The 25,734-nt window shown below is 34.8% G+C and overlaps 1 pseudogene; it reads left to right on the top strand.

The window, feature by feature from the left end:
- The window catches only part of LOC113926628, a 52,763-nt pseudogene that overhangs the window by 229 nt on the left and 26,800 nt on the right, over positions 1-25,734 (top strand).

Raw genomic sequence — 25,734 nt, forward strand, 5'->3', positions numbered from 1 at the left:
TTTATTTCCTTGAATGCATGCTAATAAGTGCTTGCAAGTTCCAGACTAAGACTCCACCTCACTCAGTCACAGTTCTGCCTGACAGAAATTTTCAGGCTCTCTTTTTGAGAATTAATAGTTAAGTGAGTCACAGTATTGTCTCAGCTTTCCAATCTGACTGCAGCCTATGTTCCCATAAACCCTTCCTCGGTTTCTTCATTGGCTTTGCAATTTTAACTTTGGGAATCATCTTTGTCTGTCTTTTTTTTTTTCAAGATTTGTTTTTTTTCTTCTCTCGTTCAAGTGCATTAATGCCTTATCCCATGAATCCTCCACACAAACATATGAAGAAGAGATATGATAGGAAAACATTTCCATGTTTGTCTCTGGAGCAAAACTTTGCATTTAATTTGAATGATTTGACAATGCACCTGACAAAATAACTGACTTTAAAGTTTGGACCTTCCTTGTTCATCAGGTTTTTTTTTTTTTCCTCCTATAACTCTTTAAAGAAAGACTTTGCTTTAAGACCTAGTGACCCATGTGAGTAGGATGCCACAAACTAATAAACGAAGAATTCTACCATTTACAAATCAATGTGATCGGCCAACATCCCACCCAGAATCTCTCCGTGTAAACAAAAATAATTAAGAACATCATTTGGATGGATGTTTATGCTTTTTTTCTGATTAGTTGAAATTTTATAACTCTGGATAAAAGTTGGAAACCAAACTAATGAATACATTATATTAGAGGCAAACCATCATGGACTCATTTCCACAATGAATTCAAAAACACATAGATTTTTGTAAACATAACAATTCAGAATGCTTTAATTATTGTGTTAGTATGAGGTAAAATGAAAACATTTTGTGCTATGATTAGGGTAGTTTATGTTGCCAAATACAAAGATGTTTGCTGTTTTGCTTAAACAGATATTTTTGCATTCTGACTTGGCCCCTCATTACTTGAAGGAAAGTAATATTTTTTCTTACTTAACAACACTTCCATAGGACTTTGTTACTCCTTAAATAAGAGCTATAAATTTGGAATAGAAGCCACTTAAAAGAAAATTTTAGTCTTTAAATATATACTATGCGTATAAATTTTAATTCACACTTTCATAATTTACAATGTATAAACAAAGTGTAATATATTGTATGCCATCATTTGTGTTCATTTTTATCATTTGTAGTTGGGAAATATTTACTCATAGATTCGGAATGCATTCTAAAATAGAATGAAATCTATATCTCTGTATGTCACATGTCAAAAATCTATCCAGAAATTTATTTTTTTATTGTGATGAATATGTTCCTTAATGCTGCCTACATACCAGCTGATTATTTTCTGTTTTCTGGTTAAATTCTGTGACTCATTCCCAATTTTTAAAACTACTTTTATATTATCTTATAAGATTATCTAGAATGCAATCAAATATAAACTTCCAGATTTTCATTTTTACAGTTGAAATAATAATAATAATAATGATAATGATAATACAAAATAAGATTAGTAATAATGGAGGACAATTATTTAATTTTAAAAATGACATACACATATGATCTTCTAATGATTACCTTAATTATGATTCAAATTTAAATGAGACATCAGAGGTATTCAGCAATACCTGGCTATCCCTCTACTTCCCCTAAAACCAATGCCAAACCTTCCCCAATTTTCTCTACATTCTAATTCCAACCTCTCTCTGTTCCTCTTCCAATCTGTTCCCTCCTCAGTTCCCTCTCTTTCTCTCTCCTGTAGGCTGTGCGGGGAGCGCAAATTGGCCCTACCTCAGCCCTAGCTCTAACCTCGACCCTAACTCTAGCCTTAGGACTAGCCCTAGCTCTAGCTCCCCTCTGCTGATGACCTGTGTCGTGTTACCTGGAGAAATTGTGCCTATTGGACATTAATCCCTTTTACGTCTTACCTCATCATCTATATTTATCTCTATCTGCATTCATCTTTACTTTCTTCTTTTATAAAGGAAGCAGGGGATTTGCCCTTGTATCTTGGGTTCCTATCTAAAGCTTCCTCCTGAGCATTATCATTTCATCCCATCTCATCTCTTCAGGAAAATCTTGCCCACAATTAATTCCTTTTTTTCTCTATCTTCACTAAGACTTCCCTAATTGTTCTCTATATCATAGAAAGCTGATGAGCTGTCTTTCATCCCCACACAACAAACACAAGTCCTTCCGTAATACTTTTATACTCTAGCGCTCATCTATTTTACTATATTTCTTCATATCCATGATTCTCAAGCAGTTTCCATTTGTTTTTGCCCTACCATTCCTTCATCTTGCTGTTAGATCCACATTTTCCACATCAAATATGGTCTCATTGAAGTCACTACTGGGACTGCTAAACATGGGTTCACTTCTCGTTTCTAATTTCAGCTGAACTCTGTGGATGTGTGAAGTTAGGGTATCAATTGCCCTAATGATCTCTTCCAACTTACTGTGGTTCTTCTCATTCTTGGACTATTAAGTACCAGTTTCATTCCCTGACTCTTCTGTCTCATTTTGCTTCTTAAGTGTCTTTGTGTTTTAGAACTCTATATTTTATTCCTTTTTTATTCTATTCCATAGTCGATCTCCTTCACCTTAAGATTTACATAAACCAACATACCTATATCTTTAACTCCATCCTTAGTTCCAGACCTGCATATCCACTGGCATCTCCAGTTATTTGCTCTTTAAGAACTTCTTATTCAGCTGTCCAAAAATTGATCTTACAATTCACTTTTTCAAATTTTATTTATACCTAATAATGAGGCATTCATGTTTAAAAATGAACTACAGTGATTTAAATCTACTAGTTGGGATATATTGAGTAATGGTTTTTGTAATCAATCTTACTCTTGGTGTTATTTAACATATTTGCTAATTAATTTTCTAGTGTATTACATATAATTTTTGGATGATATTAAAATTAGTTGGTATTGGTGCTGGAACAAAAATCCATAAGTAATGAGATAACAAAAATAAATAAAAATGCTCTGTAAACTCTAAGTTACTCTCTCTTTATATGGATGTATTTCTATTTCTTGAGAAAATCCAATTATAGTTGGAGATGCACTTATTATTATTGTACTATATGTATGCAATTTTATGTATTTCTAAATGATTAGCTTGCTAACTCTGAAAATAAAGGGTAGGCAGTTTATCATGTTCACTCAGTCAACACTTAAATTCATACTGGAGTCCAGTGAGGAAATATCTGAAGACAATCTAGCAAATAAACCCAAGAATATCACTGTCCAAGCTAAAACTTGCTTCTTTCATTGAGATATTTAGGTTATATTTTATTTGAGAAGGAAACCTCAGGTTTTCTACTTTCCTGTGTAGGGGAAAAAATCCTACTATGTCTTTCTTCTCTGAGTGTCTCCTTTACCTTCACAGAGAACACTTCACTTCTGGTCACCAAATGTGTTAAAAGTTGTTGTTACTGTATCCCCCTGCCCCCCGACCAAGCAATTCTCTGCCACTCCAGCTGTATGTCCTACACTTTAACTCAATTCTGACACTACCTACCAGGAGATACTCTCAGATCCCACAGGTTGAGGGCTCAGTCCCACAAGACTGCTTCTATCCCTCACTTCACTTGCCAGTTACAAACCCAGTTTCTTCTGACCAACCAGCTATAGATGGGCAATTACAATGACCCCCTCCTCAAGTTTGGTTAATTTGCTGGAGCAGCTCACAAAACTCAGAAAAACACTTACTGATGTTTACCAGTTTATTAAAGGATATGATAAATGATGAAGATGAATAGCCAGATGAAAGAGATGCATAGGGCAAGATATGTGGGAAGGGGCTTGGAGCTTCCATGCCCTCTCCAGGTGCCCCACTCTCCTAATACCGCCATGTGTTTGCCAACCCAGAAGCTCTCTGAACTGTGTACTTTTGGGGTTTTATGGTGTCATGTAGGCAAGACAGCCCATTAACTCTATTTTTAGCCCTTCTCTCTTCTCAAGAGAACGGAAGGCTGAAAATTTCAAGCTTCTAACCATGACTTGGTCTTTCCAGGGACAAGCTGTCATCCAGGAGACCACCCAGAGTCACCTCATTAGAACAAGACACCCCTATCACCCAATTACAAGTTTCAGGGACACTGTGTCAGGAACTGGGGTGAAAGACCAATGTGAAAACAAGAGATACCACAAATGTCCTTATCACTTAGGAAATTCCAAGGGTTTTTAGGAGCTCTGCCACAAATGGAGACAAAGATCAAGTATGTATTTATTATTATATATACTTGGTCTTTCTTATTTCTCAGTCTATTCTTATTATAAATAGCAATATCACACTATCATAATGACAAACATCATAAATCTGTTTCCCAGAAAAAGTAGACAGGACCAACAACCAAAACAAACAAACCCCAAACAACTCAACGATACACAATGAGTACTTACTGCTCATGTGTGTAGAATTAGCAAGGTGTCGAATAGGTAGCTCTGCAGATGTTGGCTGAGCTTGCTCACATGTCTAAAAGCTGTCTGGCTGTTGTGAAATTAATTAAATAAGGAGGCCATTAGTAGTCTGAAGTGTCTATAATGCTGTGACTGCCTACGTAAGCAAACCAAAACCTAAGCCTGTAAATGCCTCAAGGTTAAGAAATCAAAACCTAAGGACAACTGATCACAAACAGCCAACTAGGCTTTAAATATAACCAATCAATAATTTCTTTACTTGGCTTCTGCCTTTTCTCTATGACAGTCTCTCCTGAAGCTCCTGTCCTTGGAGCACTCTTAACCATTCTGGTTTGGTGCTATCCAGTTCAAATTGATAAATGCTCAGAGAAATTCTTAATTTTTTTTATTATGCCTCAGTTTATCTTTTAACACTATAAGCTCAGCTACAATGAAGCAGTGGGAGCAGTTTGGCTCTGTTCTATGTGTCTTTTCTCCTCCATAAAGCTAGCCCAGGTATATCCACATGGCAAAGGCAGAGGCATAAGAAAGTAAAACCAAGACTTCTTAAGTATGGAATCACTCTTGCCAGCATCTGAATGGCCAAAGTCGGTCACATGGCCAAAGTCAGAATGAAAAGGTATTATAGTCACATGGGAAAGACCAGGTGTACAGGAAAGAAAGACTGTTTAAAGCCATTTAAAACCATTTTTTGCAATCTACCACAACTGTTTAATTTTCTCTTCAGAGCTTTCAGGAGTTTTGCTTTTTTTTTGGTTTGGGTTTTGGTTTTCTTTATGTAAAATTAAGTTCTGGTCATTTTGGTAAGTGCTTTTATGTACATTAGCTCACTGAAATTTTACAGCAACTCTGTGAAATCAGCATTATTATTCCTATTAATAACTCCTAATATCTCTTATTTTACAAATATGAAGCTAAGGTCTAAAGGAGATAATTAGCCCAAGGTCACAGTGATTGCAAATAGAAAACCTAAGATGTGAACGCAGATCGTCTGACTCCAAAGACTTCTTAACCACCATGTTATGGTGCCACAAATGCCCAAATTAAAAAATAAAATAAAATAAAAAATCCTGTGGGGCGCCTGGGTGGCTCAGTCATTAAGTGTCTGCCTTCGGCTAAGGTCATGATCCCAGGGTCCTAGGATCAAGCCCCGCATCAGGCTTCCTGCTCAGCGGGAAGCCTGCTTCTCCCTCCCCCACTCCCCCTGCTTGTGCTCCCTCTCTCACTGTGTATCTCTCTGTCAAATAAATAAATAAAATCTTTAAAAAAAATCCTGTGATGATGTTATCTTCTGCTTAATGACTACATTTTTTATTACATATAAAGAAAAATATAAAAGCATTAATATACTTTTATAGTTACATGTTGTATCTCTTAATTCTTTTTTATTAGTGAAATAATTAGAATCATTTTTATCACATTTACAAGAGTATTATACTTTTTGTTTTTGTTTTTGTTTTTTTTTAACTCAGTTCTGACAATAAGAAAGTCTATAGCAATACTTGAGATTTGTAAATGAACCTCAATTATAAATGTTGTATTATAATGTCAGGTCTGGTGTTAAACTCACCCTAACAAACAGGAACTGCCACAGGCTTCAACTGCTAGTATAAAATACAAAGGAAAAAAAAAAAAGTAAATTCATTAAATCCTTACCACAGGCTTCTCATGCTTTAAAGTTAAAAACTGGCTTAAGCTTGAATGCTTCCAGCATTTTATAATTTGGCTTGTAATCAGTTAGGAGAGAGGAAAAGTAATCACCAAAACAGAGTAGTTTACCATACTGCAACTGGGACAGCAATTTGATTTCATGATAACATCAAAACAAAGGAATGTCTAACAAATACAGTGAAACATTCTTTGTAACCAAAAGCTTGTGCCACGCAAAATTGTAATCAAAAAATTTAAACTCATGAACTCATATGCATTATATAATGATGAGTTTACATGTTGAAAATTAGATTTTATTGCTCAAAAACAACGAAAAAGAAAACAAAAACCTTTCAATCACATTACCACATCTTCTTTTTTCTCTAAATTTTTTTTAAAGTAACAAACATGTAATTGACCAATTTGAAGTACTTCTTAAAAACTAAAGAATGACAGACACAATTAATTAAGCAGTTTGAAGAACAGGACTAGAACAGGCTTTGTCATGCTGCGATAGAGCAATTGTTAGAATTTACACTGGTCATAAACTGGAAAAGGATACTGGTGTAAGAGAATACTTTGGCTGGTACTCCATCTCAAGCATTTGAAAAGTACAGAGGAAATAGTAATTTTAGGAAGTATAAAATTGAATGTCTGTTGCTAAGTGCTATTGATACATTGTGGGGGTAGGAGAACAATTCAAGGCTGAGATGATCAATAATCTATTTAAATGATGTGTGAAAGCCAGAAGTCTTTCTTAGCAGCATACAGAGACTCTCACCTTCCAAAGCTGGAGGGCAGAAATTACTGAGAAGGTCATTACTCTGATTTTTTTATCACCATAAATTAGTTCTGCCAATTCTTGAATTTCATACAAATAGAATCATAAAGTTCTTGGCTCTTTTTTCTCTGGTTTCTTTACTCATCATAGATCTGTGAGATTTGTGCATGTTGCTGAGTTTAGAAATAGTTTATTCTTTCATATTTCTGTGTTATATTGAAGTGTAGAGAAAATATGTTAGTGTTTCCATAGAGTAGGAGCTGTCTGAATAAATTTTACAGGAAACTTGTAATCCTGAGCTGGGAAAAGTCCTGGGAATTAAATTTACAAATATATATATATAGAGAGAGAAAATTCCAGAGAGATTTACCTAACTTCAGAGGTATGTGTTTACTCAAGAGAAAAAGAGGTCCAAGACTTTGGAGACATCTCTAGGTTGTAAAATCTGAAGACTTTAGGGACTCTCTGGCCATTGGAGAGATTTTATTTATATTCCAAATGGCTGTAGTGAGAACTTAGAATCCTTTCCTTTCCATCTCTCTGGAAAGAACAAAGGTTTTGCTCCCTCCTTTTGGAGAAGAGAGGGAGTCATCTCCCATTTTCTCCTGTATAAAAGCAGAGAAAATCAATTTTTCTCCATCTCTTGCTTATAATATAGACTTCAAAGTTTTTTGTGTATGACATTTGACCTGGCTTTCATTATACTACTACCCCAGGAGTAAGAAGGGGGATATGAGGAACCACAGAGCTATTATTTGCTCTTTAAGTAAATAATGATATTTCATGTATAGTTCAGATAATCTTTGTGGGAATTCAGGGTAAAATCAGGATAAAATTAGTAAATATGAATATTAAAACCTCAACACTAATACTCCATTGTATAAGCAATAGAATATATCTACCCATCCTTTTGATACTCAGTTTGCTTCTTTTTTTTTTTAAGATTTTATTTATTATTTATTTGAGAGAGAGAATAAGATAGAAAGAGCATGAGAGGGGGTTGGGTCAGAGGGAGAAGCAGACCCCCTGCTGAGCAGGGAGCCAGATGTGGGACTCGATCCCAGGACCCCAGGATCATGACCTGAGCTGAAGGCAGTCGCTTAACCAGCTGAGCCACCCAGGCGCCCTCTCAGTTTGCTTCTAATAAGCAACTATTAAGGAAGAAAGCTGCTATGAACATTCTGTATATGTACATACAGCTTAGGGATCATATGCCCTCATTTTTGGAGGGATATTATAATTAGGAGTGAAACTGCTGGGTTACAGGAAAGTTACATGTTAGCTTTTGAAGGTATTGCCAAATGCCTTTCCAAAGTGATTTTACCAAGATGCACTTCCACCAAATATGCCAAGTGTTCTACTTGCTCCATATCATTAGCAAAATTTATTCTACTTCTGATAGATTCTTGTTTGTCAATATTATAAAGATACTACTGAATTATTTCCTGCCTTTCACAATATTTGTTCAGAAGTTAGCCAATATCTTACTATTGTTTCTTTGGAGGAACCTGTTGTTACTTCTCTGGCTACTTTCAAGATTACAGCTTTATCTTTATTTTTCAACATTTTAATGTGTTCTTAGATGTTTGTTCTGGTTTCTTTAATTAACTTTAAAATTTATTCTCCTTTGAGGTTTTCTGGTCTTTTTAAATCTAAGATTTGAGGTCTAATTTTAATAGTTTTGGAAATTTCTAAGATATTAACTCATTAAATATTGCATTTGATTCAACCCATCTGTCTTCCCTTCTGAGATTTCAATTTCAGATCATAGTAAATTGTAAAAATGGCCTCATTTTTTTTTTTCCCTCATCCATGTAGGCATATCCTTTTTCAAAGGGAATTTATTGCTCTTCCCATCAAGAGGTTGAGCCTACTTCTCTGTTCCTTAAATCTTGTCTTGGATAATTGAATGGTTTGAGACACTGGGCAATTGTGGTAGAAACAAATGCTTAAAAAGCAGTTGAGCATTAGAACTTGTCCTCTCTCACATTCTTAGAACCTTGAAACCATCACATGAATTAATCAGAGCTAACCTCCTTCAGAAGGAAAAGCCAGGAAGAAGAGGAGAGATGCCCTAGTCAACAATCAGTCATCCAAAACCCTACAGCCTGACAAATACCAGACATGAAAACTGTTCTAGATTATCTACCTACTTGCTGACCCTCCAGGTAACTCCAGATGCAGGCACTCTAGCCCAGGACAGATCAGTTAAGACTTTCCAGACCCAAGGAACAATTTAGTCAACCACAGAATTATGAAAAATTAACCTATAGAACTGTAAAGAAATAATAAATGGTCATTGTTTCAAGACACTGCATTTTTTTTAAAGATTTTATTTATTTGACAGAGAGAGAGATAGCGAGAGCAGGAACACAAGCGGGGGGGTGGGAGAGGGAGAAGCAGGCTTCCCGTGGAGCAGGGAACTCGATCCCAGGACCCTGGGATCATGACCTGAGCCGAAGGCAGACGCTTAACAACTGAGCCACCCAGGTGCCCTCAAGACACTGCATTTTGTTGTAATAAGTTACCTAGCAAAATCAAAATTTTCTCTGACTCATACATTTTTATACCCTATGTATTCCTTTCCATTTTTTCTTTTCCATCTTGTAATTCACTTTATTTTTAAGATTTTTATTTATTTATTTGAGAGAGAGAGACAGAGACAGAGATAGTGACAGAGATAGCACGAGAGAAGGAGAAGCAGGTTCCCCACTGAGCAGGGAGCCCAACACGGGGCTCAATCCCAGGACCCTGGGACATGACCTGACCCAAGGCAGATGCTTCACCAACTGAGCCACCCAGGCATCCCTCACTAATTGTTTTTGTATCAGTTGTTAAATCTGTCCAATGAGTTCTTAAATTCAGACACTTTAATTCTAGAATGTGTATTTGATTGATTTTTTTGTAGATTTGTTATGTTGAAATTCCCCATAGGTTTCACCCATCTTGTCCATCTTTTTCTATCTTTAACATGTTAATGATAATATTTTAGTTATTGCTGCTAATTCATTGCGGCACTATGTTAGGGTCTACTTTGTTTATTGTTTCTTTTAATTATTAGTTGCATTTTCTTGCATCTTGGCATGTGTATTATTTTTTTTAACTTTAAGCCAGACTTTATCATAAAAGACTTAGAAAAATCCAGATAATATTTTCCACCCATGAGGAAGCTCCCATTTCCTCTCCTAGTAAAACAGAATTAGAGGATGATCATCTCTGTCAAATCAGGAATTGGTCTGGTTTAGGACTGAGTTCCACTGTTAAAAATTTAGTAAAACATATATTTTAAAATTTTAATGAAAATGTAGAAAGCATTTTGTCCTTTAGCTTTCCACTTCATTTGCCTCCCAGCTTATGAAGGTCAAAAGGTAGCAAACATCATAAAGGGAGACCAATTGCATGTTTGACACAGGCTATTCCTCAGCCACCCCATCAGTGTGGCTCTGGCTGCTGGACTAGCCCCTACCCTGTCCACTACCCCAAATTCAAAACAGTTTTCTAAGGAAAATCAGTCTTTGTTAGGGACCCCCTTCATTTCCAACCCATATACCAGTTATGTGAGACCACCAAAAGTGATCATTGTTTTAATGGATATATAATGTTTTTGAGGAAGAAAATTTTTTCCTGACTGCCAGGACTAAATACTCTATTAAACAGAAATTAATCAGTTTCCCCTATTGGCATATCCAGCACTTCCCTATTGGCATGTATACGTTAGACTGATAAGTAGGTAGGTAGGTAGGAAGATACAGTGTTTTCTCTACTATATTTTAATTATCTCATTTTTCCTCTTCCTGTTCTTTAAATATATTTGATCTTAGAATTTCTCTGGTCTCCTCATTCTTTCTTTTCTGTTCCTATTGAATTGTCTATATGTTATTCCCCACAGATCTTATATACTTGCCCATTTTCAGCAATCATCTTCACATATAACTCTTCAAAGTTTTTATTTCTAATTTAATCTCTTTCCTCAGTTCCACTCTGGCAAAATTTGTGTACTAAATGCCCCGCCTGACTGTTTTGCTGGCTTCTGAAATTTGTGCTACCAGAGAATACTATATACTTGTTAAAGAGTCACTGGATATATTTAGGTAAACTTTATGTTGCCTATTCTAAAATTTCCAAGAAGAATAAATTTAGAGGTAGCAATCTGGTTTTAAGTTCATTGAAGAGAACAGTAAACAAATTATCATAAAACTCAATGTTTTTATCAAGCACCTCATCCATTCACTGAAAAATATTTATTAGCATCTATTATCTTATAAATATTATTCTAAACAATGGTGATACATCAGTGAACAAAACAGACATAAATCCTTTTCTTGTGAAGTTTACATCGAACCTGGGGAGATAGACAATAAACAAGAGGCAGAATAAATAGCCAACAAATATGCAACAGAAAGATACTATATAATGTTACAACATGAAATGTGCTATAAGAAATAAATAAGGAGACTAAGGAGGGCGGGAAGAAAAATAGTGGTCAGAATGAGCCTCGGAAGTTGAAATTTGAGCAAAGACTTAGAGTAGATAAATGAGGAATATATCATAGGTTTCCACCACAAAAACAGAACCAGTAGAACATATATAGTCTCCTCAAGAGAGAGAGACAGAGACAATGAAAGAGAGACAAAGGGACAGGTGTGTATGTGTGTTTGATACTCTTTGTTCATGGATTTATATGTGTATATGTATCGGGGGTATATTTAAATTTACATATACATTATTCACGTATGTGTATGTATAGTATATTTGATGTGTATGTGTGTGGGGGGGTGTATGATCTTCATTATTTATGGACTCCATATTTGCAAGTTTATCTACTCACTAACATTTATTTGTAACCTACAAATCAAAGCAAGCCAATAATCATGGTACTGTTGTGGTCATTCACGAACATGCACAGAGCAGCAAAAAATTTGAGTCACCCAACATACATGTTTCTAGCGGCAGGCAAACAAGGCAATACCATGCCTTCCTGTTTTAGCTCTTATACTGTAGCAAGTCTACTTTTTGTGATGTACTCAGCATTTTTCCCCTTCGTTTTTGTTTATTTTTCAGTGATTTCACTGTTTAAAAGGCCCAGAAGCATAATATCAAGGTGCTATCTAGTTTCCCCTAGTATAGAAAGTCTGTGCTGCACTTTATTGAGAAAATATATGTGTTAGATAAGGTTTGTTCAAGTGTGAGTAATAGTGCTTTTGGCTGTGAATTCAATATTAATGAACCAACTATATATTAAATAAAGTGCCTTTACACAAAAACACACATAAAATAAGGTTATATGTTCATCAGTTGTTGAAAATGTTGTGACTTGAACTTAACCTTGTACTTCTCCTAGGAGCAATGGTCCAATATTTGCTGATTCAGTGTTACTGGTGATTTTACAGAACATAGCTACTATATGGTGTGTGTGTGTGTGTGTGTGTGTGTGTGTGTGTGTGTGTGCTTATATATTTGGTTCTTATTATTCATGGCTGTGATGTTCATATATAGAGATAGACAGAGAGAGACAGAGAAAGAGAGAGAGAGACAGAGATTTATTGCAAGGAATTAGCTTATACACTCAGCCAAGAGCTGATGCTGCAGTCCACAGGCAGAATTTTTTCTTTAGGGAAACCCCAGTTCTGCTCTTAAAGTCTTTCAATTGATTGGATCAGGCACACTCAGATTATCAGGGATAATCACCTTTACTTAAAGTCTACTGACTTGAGACGTTAAATGCATCTACAAAAGACCATCACAGAAACACTTAGTGTTTGATTGAATAACTGGTTACTATAGCCTAGCCAAGTTGACACATAAAGCTGACCATCACAACAAGTAAATCTGGAGATATCTGATTAATATTTTATTTTTTTTAAAGATTTTATTTATTTATTTGACAGACAGAGACACAGTGAGAGAGGGAACACAAGCAGGGGGAGTGGGAGAGGGAGAAGCAGGCTCCCCGCTGAGCGGGGAGCCCGATGCGGGGCTCGATCCCAGGACCCCGGGATCATGACCTGAGCCAAAGGCAGACACTTAACGACTGAGCCACCCAGGCGCCCCTCTGATTAATATTTTAACAGGATTAATTTGAATGTGGTATTGACAGTAGATTGAAGGACAACAAGGGTAGAAACAAGGAATACATTTAGATAAGAGACTTTGATCAGGGTGGTAGCAGTAATGGTGATAAGAAATGATCAGATTCTGGATATATTTTGTACTTAGCATCAACAGGATCTGGATAAAAGTGAGTGAAAGAAAGTAGTCAAAAATGGCTCAATGAGATTTCATATGAGTAACTACAAGAATGGAGTTGCCTTTAACTAAAATGGTGAAGGCTCTGGGTAAAGATGGTTCAGATTAGAGAATAAACCAGAGGTGCTGCTTTGAAATGTTTTATAGATAGCTAAAATGGAGACACTGAGAGGGCAGTTGGAAAAGTGAGTCTAGAATTAAGGATCCTTAATTTGGTGTAAATTCTGTAGTCTTCAATGTATATTTGGGGTTTTAATCCATGAAACTGGATTACATCACAAAGAGGAAATAGGCAAAAAGAGAAGCCACCCACAGACTAAACCCTGGAATATCTCAATGTTAAGAGTTTGAAGAGAATTACAATCATTATCATCATGAGAAAGAGTGGGCACTGACGTTGGAGAAAAAACAAGGATGAAGCCAGATGAAGAAAGTTTCTAGGAAGAGAGAATGATCAAGTGTTAAAATGCTGCTGATAGTGAATTTTGCACAAATAATTGCTTACTGGATTTTACAATGTGGATGTTACTGGTGACCTAGTGAAAAGAAAAAGACTAAACCCTGATTGGAATAGTTTTAAGAGATAATGGGAAGAGAGGAAATATATACAGGGAGTGAAAACAACCCCATTAGTTTCGCTGTAACCCAAAGATAATATATTTATTTGAAATCTAAAAAGAAGATCTGATTATTGGTTGAGGGATAAAGCTCTTTCCTAGCCAGACTCTAGTTGCCCTCACTGGACGCTGGCCTTTGAATATGTTCTGTATTTCAGCATGAATTCTTACTAACTATTCTCTCATAAATGTCCTTATTTAATGATTTCCTTTTTCCTTCATCTAAATTTCCTATTATTTTAAATGTATACTTCTCTCAACTGAAATGTAAAACATACATTTTAAATGTATACTTCTCTTAACATTCTCTTAACAAAATATACTTCTCTTAACAGTCATATTTTCATCTCTATAGTACTTTTTGTTACTTTTATCTCTGATAGATTGAAAGCTACTTGAAGATAAGAAAATTTTCTCCCTCATCCTTGTATTCTTCCTAGTCCCCAAAATGATGCCTTGCACACAGTTTGCAAGATGAATGAGTAAACATGATAGTTACTATTTATTTAATGAATACTCATTCCTGAAATAAAAGGGGGTAAAAAATTGGCATAAACTTTAGAATGCATTTTAACTAAACTTTATAAGAATAACAACAAAACACTGAGTTTATGAAACCACCAGCCACTGTTTTTGAGATTTTCATTGTTCAATTAATTTGCTATATTTCACTTTCTATGAATACATTCAATTCAGTTTTTTTTTTGGCCTTTTTGCATTTATACAGTCATATTTAACTCAGACTCCCATTCAATTTGTCATTACAAGAAGTGGCTTTATGGCATAATGAACAACCTCATTTCCTGCAATTTTTAAAATAAGTTAAAACTATTAAACTAAAATTCACTGGTATGATTCATTAATAACCATGCTTCTTTTAATATTTTATTACAGCATCCTTACAGATGGTATAAAATGAATGTCCAACAATTACAGTAATTCTTTTCTCACATTACATAAAATATATAAGTATATGAAAAAAAGCATGAAAGATCTGAAAACCTTAGACATGGCAATATAGATAATTTTGTTTGTTTAAAAAAAAACATAAAATTAGTACAGTGGAACATTGTCAAAATAAGCTTCAACATACATTATTATGTGAATCTTTTGGTTTCTAGCACAATGGCTAACTAACTATGGCTAGCTTAAGCTGAAAGGGGCATTGTTTAGAAGGAAACAGAGAAGCTAGAACTCAAAAGACAGAAAGGAAATGCGACTTTTAACACATGTTAGCAAGCTTTCTCACTAGAATTCAGTCAAATATGACTCACCTCTAGCAATGTTCAAAATTTCAAATTCTGAGGAGGAAACATCTCATTAGCTTAGTTTGCATGAATTAATTATAGCCAAATTTGCTAAAGATAGCAAATTTTGACCACAAACACTTAGTTTTATGTGTCAGGAGGAGTGTCCAGAAAAGCATAAATCAATGATATCTAAGGAAGTCACTCTGAGATACATTTAAAAATGTCTTTTAGAGATTTTTTTGATTGCAAAAATGGACTTATTATATGTTGACTGTATTTCTCTATTGATATTTTTAATAGATTCTTTTAATTTATCCATTTTTTCCATTCATTCAATTATACACCAAACAACTTGCACCAACTTGACTAGACACTAAGGATAGAGGTCAGTGACAAAGTTTTATTTTCTAGGGGCTTTTAGTTGCATACAGTGTGTGAAAATAGGTACACAAATAGTTACAAAATAGTATGTTAAAATTTGTGCAAATTGCTGGACAAACACAGAAGAGGGAGTAAACATATTTGAGGGGTACTTTTCATTGTCGAAAAATATAAAATCTCTAATTTATCCAATGCTGGACATTGAGTAGCCTCAAGATACTAATCATTTTCAATCATTTTCAGATATTTTCTAAAACTTGGAAGAGTGATCTGAAGTGAAAAGTTTGAAATCCCATTACCATTCCTTAAGCTTCTCAGTGTCTGAAAAAAAAAGTTTTTTGATGGCATTCTTCAGTTCTACAAAATGATAAATAGCAGAATATTACTGGAGTTTAAATATTTCGGAGAGAGCAATTCTTCACTCCCTGCTGTTTACAAGTAAAACACTGTCTACAAATAATACATTACATTAGCTGTCCTCTTTATCATAAAAGCCATGTTGAATACTTGTAACATTTATAAAAAGACACCAACTGATTGCAAGATGAGCATTACCCTTGAGCAAATTATGAACACATTTATTTCAGTCTTATGCATTTGAAACTAATTTTCTGGTAATATCAAAAGTGTTCATAGAATTAATTTCCTGTCAGTTCAGCAGTATTCAAGTGAATATTTTATGATTTTGCATTAGCTGTATTTGTCTAGAGTTGTGACATGATCGAGTCATTCTCTGAGGGAAACACATTAATAATTAAACTCTGTCCAATGTGGAGTGCTAAAGATGACAGCATAATTGTATATTTCCAGAGACCGTTTTGCAAGGCAGAGGAGAATTGCCCTGCCACCATTTAAATGTCAATTTAGAATTTCTTTCTAAACTAAAACAGAGCTTCAATGAAAAAGAGGAGGGGGGAGTTGATGTCAAATTTGGAAACTGTTCTCTTTACTTTCTCTTTATTTTAAAATGTGAGCTAAATGCAAATAGCCTCCTTCATTCTTTCCTTCTCTTGCTGAATAAACTGTCAGAAGTTCTTTCTTTTGGTAATATAACATCATCAATGGTCTTTGAACCAGGACTGTTTAAATGATAAATACTACTTGCATAGATTATCTCTGTAGGAAATAGTGCAGCTGACACGAGAAACTTTGATTGGTTTCAGCTCTTATATTCGAGTCTTTTTTAACTTAGATAACTTCAGCAATAATTTAAGATTTTAATCTACTTCCCAGTCAAATAGTTGTGGATGGATCACTATATGTATCCTTATTTATATTTCCTATTCTGATTCTTAAAATAAAGTTATTGGATTTTTAGAAGTGAGATTTTAAAAAATTTCCAAAGCATATATATTATACACATTAAAACTCACATTTGTGTTTCCTACCTAGACAAACCGTGGTTCAAAATTGTTATTGGAGAAAACTGAAAAATTGAATTCAACAGAAATCATGACTAGAGGCATGGAAATGTTCCCAGAAGAATTTGAGTTGAAGTCTGCTGTTGAACAGGGAGCCTAGCAGCTAACCCCTCAATGAACTCGTTTATTTCACATAGACATTCCTTAGCAATAACAGATATTTTCTCATTATCTAGTATTGACTGATTACAAGTCTTTGAAAAATCCCACTTTCTGGAATTTTACCTAAAGAAATAATAGCAGGTGATTTAACCATAAAAATGCAGTTCCTGGCAGCATTGTTTATAAAGAGAAAAAAAAGAAAATTAATTTAGCTTAATGGCTAAAATCAAAAAATTCATTAAATAAATTACGATGTATTTATATCATTAAATACTCTAATACAAATAAAAACCTTCGGTGACTAGAAAACTGTTTATTCAACTATTATTTATTTATTTATTCATTAATTCCACAAATATTCATTAAATGTTAATTAACTGCCAGACAGTGTTCTTGATATTGGAGGTACGACAGTGAAGAGAACAATATCTCTAGTTGCATGGAGCTAGCCTTCTAGAAGTCAAAGTCCTACAATAACCACAAGAGGGTATAAAGTACTGCCAAGTATTAAAAGCCATGAATAAGTAAATTGCAGAATGCATTGGAGGATAGGGTTATTCAGTTGGGTGTTCAATGATGACCTCCAAGAGTTGAAAATAATAGGTTAGACCCAAAGGTGTTTGGAGGTAGAGGATTCTAGGACGAATGATTAGGAAATACAACATGTTAGGTGGAAGCTGGCTTAATGTCCTTGAGAAGTGGCAAGGGAGCCAATGTGAGCAGGTAAAGAAGAGACAGCAATCAAAAAAGAGTCATGGAGTAACCACTAGCTTTAAGTGATTCTGAATCAGATGGGAAGTCATGGGGAAGTTCTAGGCAGAGAGCTGGAATGACCTGACTTTTGAAAATAATTATTTCATGATACAGTAAGTGAAAAATAAGCAGTTAAGAAAGAAGTATGCCCAAGGTATAATGTATACGGAGGTTTGTGTTGATTCTTATTCTGTAATGTCTATTTCCCTCTGTGAATTCTAAGCTCCAAGGGGGCAGAAACACAGGCTTATTTTCTCATTGCTATGTAACCAGCACTTAGCTTACTGCCTAGGTTATATTAGGCATGTAATAAAATTTGCTGGATAAATCAATGAATGAGTAAATGGACAAATGTTTTAAAATATTTTAAGAGGTTACATATAAGTAAAATCACTTATTTTCTTTTTATCATCTGGCTGTAATTCGCTGTCACATTACTGGGTTCTCTTGCCCTATTAGACTAGTCAGTGTTGGAGTTCTACAATCAAAGTTCCTGAGGAGTATCCAGGAAATGTACTTATTATTAATTCCTTCATAATATTAAAAAAAGAAAGAAAGTCTTTGAGGTCCACAGTGGAGTGTGTGGCACATGAGAAAAAAATATACATATTATATCATTTTCATATTGACAAAACAGGAATAAATAATAAAAATATATGTTTTTAAAGAGAGCCTAGGCAATTTAATATGCTCAAAATTCTAAATTCACTTTAGCAAAGAAATATTAGAAAACCATTTCCCCAAATTCACTTATTTAGAGATTGGACTGATACTTCTTTGCAGTAAACAGAAAAAGAGGTTTGCAAAAGAGGTAAACCAAGCAACAACAACAAAAAAAAACAAGGGAAGCATCTATGTATTTCTTTTTAGACAAACCAGTTCCAACTACTGTAAAACCACAATTAACAAAACCTCAATCTCTCAGAATACGCAAGTGTTAAGAATTGCGATTGCTATTTTTATTTTGCATTTTCAGCATCAACTTCTAGAAGAAAGAGGCAAATGACAAAAATACCTCTGGGCAATTTTTGGAATTTATTCAGAAAAATATCTTCCAGACTATATTATGCTGTCAAAATACATTCTTACTTTTCTCCACTTTCTACATCTACATTTACACAACTGTGCAGTGATCACCAATATTTCAAAAAACCTTAAGTCCTAGAATTTATTACGATCATTGGGCAGGACTATCTTAGGAGGAAATGTGAAACACTGAATTATAGAGTTATCCTCTCAGTATCTGGAAATTAAACTACACTTTCCAAAAGATTCCACTGTTAGTATATATTCTATTTTGAAATCTCCTATTAAATGTTTTATGGTTTATGAGTTTCACTTTCAAGATAAGAAATACTCAATAATCACAAAATGAACTGCCATACTTGGAGGACTAATCATCTGATTATTTAATAAAAAGATTTGTCCAAAAAGTAGCATTTATGGCAAGCATAACCTAACAGTCATCAGAATATTCATATAGAAAACAATAACAATAGAATAACACTTAATATTTGATAATTCAGAAGACCCCTAGGAATTAGAAGTTTCATTTTGAAAATGTATTATGATAGAACCATATTTAAGGAGGCTCTAACAAATGCAAAAAGAGAACAGACCAAATGCATTTACTAGAATTTCTAATAGGCAACATTTTATTAACCTACTATCAGCTAGCTGGCATGTGTTTGACGTCATTGTAAAACTAGGACTTCCCTGAATAGAATAATATACTGTATATATCAATCCAAGTTCAAATTAATGAAGTTTTGCTATGTGTGACCTTTGTATTAGGCTTTGTCTGCTTAAGATCATAGCTCTGAAAGATTCTTTTCCGATAGTTATGGAAAAATATTCAATAGATTTCCTTGACTTTTTGAATCCCTCAGGAGCTTGTTTTCTTACCTTAAAATGATCTTTGTAGGTCATGAAAGTGTGTAATTTTCTACTGTAATACTAGTAGTGCATTATTAAAATGTCGTCACCTTTCTTTTAGGAATAGGCTAAGAATGCTCTGCGGCTACAGAACTACCGTAGCTCTAGCGAGCGTTCAAATGCTGGTCAATTTAGAAAACTACTATCAGGGTGCCTGGGTGGCTCAGATGGTTAAGCGTCTGCCTTTGGCTCAGGTTATGATCCCAGGGTCTTGGGATCGAGTCCCACATCTGGCTCCCTGCTCCCTGGGAGCCTGCTTCTCCCTCTGCCTCTCTCTCTCTGTCTCTCATGAATAAATAAATAAAAAAGTTTAAAAAAAAAAACTACTACCCGTATCTTTCTCAATCTTTTTTATTTCCTATGGTTTACTTGAATATCCTTCATTTCAGGGACATTCTGGAGACTTTCTTTGTACTCCCACCACATTTGGGCAAATAACTCAGATAATTATATACATACGTATATACATACATACATATATTTTTAATTAAGAAAAAGAACATGCCAACATGGCTGGAAAAATCAGAAAAACATTGTTAAAAATTCAATATATTTCTCTATTCCCTGTGCCCAAACCCCAGGTGAACTCCCCAGAGCTAAACAATGTTACTGGTCTCTTATATAGCTTTACAGAAATTTTCCTATGTGTACATATCCGTATACATATCTGTATACATTTATGAATCTCCTTTATGTACATTAACAGGACTGTTACATGTACTGTTTTGTGCCTTCTTTTTTTCACCTACCAAATACAGCTTGGTTATCTTTTCACATCAGTGCATATCAACTAACCTTATTATTTTTCAAATAATGCCACACTATGCCACTGTATGGCTATCCTGTATTTAACCATTCGTTTGCAGATGGGATCTTAGAATATTTCTAATCATTGTGATTGAAAACATTATTGTAATAAATATTATCTAAAAAATGTTGTGTACATGTGTGACATTAAGTCTTCCCATCCAAGAATAAAAGGTTTTTCCATTTATTCAAGTTTGCCTCCCCTCCCTCTACAGTGTTTCTCAGGAGAGAGTTGAAGTGTTCTTCATGGAGGTCTCCATATATGGTGTGCTCTGTGCCCAGTCTATCTAAAAGATGATCTCTATTACATATATGAGCTCTGAAGTCTGATCACTTTGGTTTGTATCCAGCTTTACCAGTTCCTGGGTCATCCATCTTGGAAAGATTATTTGACATCTGTGTGCCATGTCTTCATTATTTGTATAATAGGGATAATCATAGTACCTACTTCGTGTGCTTGTATATATGTAAAGGAATGCCAGGCACAATAATAAGCATTTAGTAAAATTAGTTATCAGTATTATAACCATTCCAAATGTTATCACTTTATGTGTGCTTACACAATGGTAAAGAATTCCTATCCACTTGTACTTCATTTAGAGGTCTTAATATACATATAAATGTATAAAATAATATAAATATATTAAAATTTTAAAAATTTATTTTCAGCAACTATTGAAATAAACTTGTTTTATTTCCCTTCTTAGGGATATGTTTGTCTGCAGGTATTTTTTTCTTTCTTGTTTCTTTATTGTTTAAACTACCTTTCTCGGGGCTCCTGGGTGGCTCAGTCAAGTAAATGTCTGCCTTCAGCTCAGGTCATGATCTCAGGGTCCTGGGATTAAGCCCCCCATCAGGCTCCCTGCTCAGTGGGGAGCCTGCTTCTCCCTCTGCCTCTGCCTGCCACTCCCCCTGCTTTTGCTCGTGTTTTCTCTCTGTCAAACGAATAAATAAAATCTTTAAAAAATAAAAAATAAATAACCTACCTTTCTCAGGTGTTCATATTAATGTCATATTTGTGTGTGTGTGTGTGTGTGTGTGTGTGTGTAACTAAAAAGGAGTAGGTGTTTTCCTTATCTGTGCTGTAGAAAACATTGAAAAGCTTTAGGAGGGCGCCTGGGTGGCTCAGTCAGTTAAGCGACTGCCTTCAGCTCAGGTCATGATCCTGGAGTCCCAGGATCGAGTCCCGCATCAGGCTCCCCGCTCAGTGGGGAGTCTGCTTCTCCCTCTGACCCTCTTCCCTCTCATGCTCTCTGTCTCTCATTCTCTCTCTCACAAATAAATAAATAAAATCTTTAAAAAAATAATATCTGAAAAGCTTTAGGAAAACCTGTTTATGAGCATTTAACATTCCCTCTGGATTGTTTGGGGAATATTTTGTGGCTGGCATCTCTGATAATTTTTGCATTTTTTTTTTTCATATTACCTGGGTCAGTGTAAGTGTTCTAGTGCTTTGGTGAACAATTTTGGTAATGTATATTTTCTTACACAAATATCCATTTCTTACAGTTTATGAAGTGAGTTTCATTTATTTAGGGTTTAAATCATTATTCTTTTACCTTTCATTTTCTCCACCTCTTTAGTAATTTTCTATATTTATGTTTCTTGTCTGCTTGTTTAAGAACATTTTCTCAACAGATTTGCTGAGTTCTCTGCAATTAGTGATTTCCTCTTTGGGGAAAGTAGAGATGTGCATGGCTGTCAGTGAACTCTCTGCCCATCCCCCTCACTAGAAAATATTTCTGTCTAATTTACAATTTTGTACTCATCTGTGACCCGCCAAGGACACTTCTGATCTAGACAAGGGATTAGGCTGGCCCCCTTTATGTCTCTAATTCCAGAAAACAGCACCGGTTTCAGATTTGTAGACGTCTGTATCTGCTACAAGAAACTGCTCTTGGTTTTGTCTAACTTTTACAGTATTTGACAGCTTTTTCTTATAGGTCAAGGTTTAGGGTTTGACTAGCTCCTGCTCCCCTTGGTGATGCTGATTTTTTTTCTTTTCTTTTTGTTAATTTTCATATCAATATTTTTATTTGGCTATAAAGAAGAAATATCAAACACCTTTCTTGCATCATCTCCAACTGTAAGTATTTCTTATTTTTTACTTATCAAACTTAATTACATTGGTTGATCCATTTCTTTAGGGAAGTTTTCTAAATGTCCTGGGAAAAGTATTCTTTAAATTCTTATATTTTCCCATACCTCTCTTTTTATCTCTCATTCTTTATAAATTTGTGTTTGCTTATATTTCCCCAAAAGTTTTTAAACTGAGAGAACAGGAACAATGTTAATCTTCACCATTATGTCGCTAAAATAGTACCTAGTATAGAGTAGGCTCTCAACAAATATTTAGTAAATGAATACTTTCTCCCATGGTTGTTTGTTGTTTCTGTTGTTATTTAGCAAATTATTTTTAGTATATGGACAACACTTGATTTCACTCTTTGATAGTGAAACATTTTCAGTTATTGGTCAATGAATGTCTTTAGGTATTAGAGCACAGTCTATTTCAAGTATAAAAGAATGGTGTAAGATTTGGGATGACCAGGGCACCATCTCATCCTCTCTTATACCAGCTATACTGGCCACTATCCCCAAACACCATCATGAGTCACGTGACTACTACAGTTATTTTTCCTCCGAATCACCAACACTTTCTTCCTCAATAATCATGTGCCCACACACACACACACATCCCTGATATCTAATGAATAAGTCCTTTTATAGTTACCAATATCAGATAAGATAATATTTTGGTTGTTGGAAGCTGGCTGACCAGTTTTTCAATATTACATTGCCTCTAACTAGCTTGATGACCTTAGGCAATTTACTTAACTTCTCTAAATCTCAGTTCTCCATTTGCAATACAATAGTTTTACCTACTTCTTGAAATTGTGTGTAAAATGCTAAATGCAATGCTCAGCAGATTATAAATACAAAATAAGTGTTTTTTTATCAGCACATTGTATATTTAAAGAATAGCACACTGAAGTTGAAAAGGCATTAGATCACAGCTAAGCATTTCCGGTTTGGGAAGAAAAGGTGATTTGATCAGAAAAGTGAAGGAACCTGCACACCTCCTTCTTGATTTTGCCATAGGGCTGACCCTGTTAGAACAAAGTAAGTAGGACAAAAGTAATGGCCTTCAGCAATCCTGAATTCCCGTTCTCTTCTCACACTTCTAAAGTTCTAGTGTTTTTTAAACAATCATAATCTTAACCTTCCTTAATATTGCATCAGAATCATTTGCTATGCTATGATTTTTTAATGCAAGCTTCAAAATGTGCAGAAGAGAAATATATGGCTATAGAAGGTTAAATTGTAAGAAAAGATGTTGCAGGACATCAAAATAGTGTCTGCAGTGGCCAGGCAAATTCCTCTGCCACAGGCTTCTCAGAGCTACCCCTCAGGCTGGTTTCAACTTTACTCCTACGAATTTCATATGTTTTCATTCAAACAATTATCACTGAATCCCTCAGAGGTTGGTTAACTAGATTTTGTATCTTCCTTCTTCCATCCATATCTGAAACCCTATAGGTCAGATTTAGGTGGTCTTCCTATCAGAACAAGGGAGAACAGGACAGGTAGAATTTGAATTGGCCCAAATCATTATTTTATCTCTGTAGATTAAAAAAAAAAAAAAGTAGAAGCAGAGATTAACTTTATAGCTTAAATCAATGTCTAGATTTTTTTTTTTTTTTTAAGTGGGCGTCACACCCAGCACCAGGCTTGAACTCACCACTTTGAGATCGAGACCTGAGTCGAGATCAAAAGTCAGATGCTGGGTGTTGTACACAGACAATGAATCATGGAACACTACATCAAAAACTAATTATGTAATGTATGGCGATTAACATATTAAAATTAAAAAAAAAGTCAGATGTTTAACTGACTGAGTCACCCAGGCGCCCCAGTGACTAGAAATTTATTTATCCATTCATTTCCCCACTGCCCAGATAATCACATGTCAGTGTTTTGGCAGTTTGTTATGGCACTGAAAGCACAGCCTCTAAACCCTGTAGAACTCAGAGTTTTTAAAATGTCTTTTTTTATTAGATACAAATACACAGAAAACTTATAATGTCAGAGTCTTAGCAAGGGATTGACTGCTATGTTGCTCATTTTGTAAGTATCTAACAAGCACACACTGAGAGTAGAAAGATTTAACAATATGATAGTTGGTCTACTAAGCAGGAATAGAGATCAAGAGTCTAGTATTGGAGAGAGGAGAGAATTGAGAAGGAAGAGAGAAAAGAAACAGACACAGAGAGAAAGGCCTTCACTCCTTCCAACAAATGACAAGAGAGTGAAGCTGGAAGATTATACTGTCCAGGTGGTAGAATAGCTGAAGGGTATTCAGAACATGAGTGTCCAACATCCACTTCTAAGCTTCTTATACCATTCCCATCAAAAATCTCTTCATGCTTCAAAACTCAGCAGAGTATTATATCACATGCCTAGTGAATGTCCTTGGGAGAGTCAGGGAGGTAGGCAGAGAACACAAATATATGGATCTAATCTTTCTCTGCATCTGTGATGAACAAAAAGAGATAGTAATAACTGAAGATGAGATGCTCGTGAAATCTAGAGTTCACTGGAGCAAAACCTTGAAGTAAGAAATAGGAATTAGATAAATAAGTGGGGATGGAAATCATTGGATATCCCACAGAATATTGGCAAGGGGGATTGTTTAAAACTTGTGTAATAGGGTAGAGCACCACACATCTGGTATATAACACAGTCAGTGTTTCTTTTCTTTAAAATAAGAATTTAACTATATAGCTAGACAGTTAAAAAAAAATACTATTAACAAAAAGAGAACAACTCCCCCTTCATTTGCTTTTCCTCTCACCTAATCTCATTTCATTCCCATATATCTATTATGTCAGAATCAATATTTAGAGCAATTCCAGTTGCAAAGGATATTATAAGTACATGAAAACATAATATAAATCTCTAGAAGGATATTGTTAATAATTTGTGAAAGGAACACACTAAAGTAGATTTAGGAAATGAAGGTATGGAGAAAGAGGTTGGCTATAATTTTTGATGTACAGATATTTATTAAAGGCCTTCTCTGCTCCCAACATAATAATCTGTCTAAATGACTTATTTTCTCCTATAGCTCTGCTTGTCCAATGAATAAATGTGAAAAGGTACACATTAGAAACAAAAACATGACATCTAATCAGACACTATAAATTTGAAGAAAACACAAAGGCATGATAATAGTAGTAGTAACTACTAATAATTATTCTATGCCACATTTTATTTATCCTTTCCCTTTGGGTGGGTATATTTATTTGTTTCCAAATATAACTCCAAAAGGAGTTATAAATAATGTTCCTGTAAGCACTGTTGTACATATCTT

The sequence above is a fragment of the Zalophus californianus genome, chromosome 4 (assembly GCF_009762305.2).
Source record: "Zalophus californianus isolate mZalCal1 chromosome 4, mZalCal1.pri.v2, whole genome shotgun sequence".
Classification (NCBI taxonomy): domain Eukaryota; kingdom Metazoa; phylum Chordata; class Mammalia; order Carnivora; family Otariidae; genus Zalophus; species Zalophus californianus.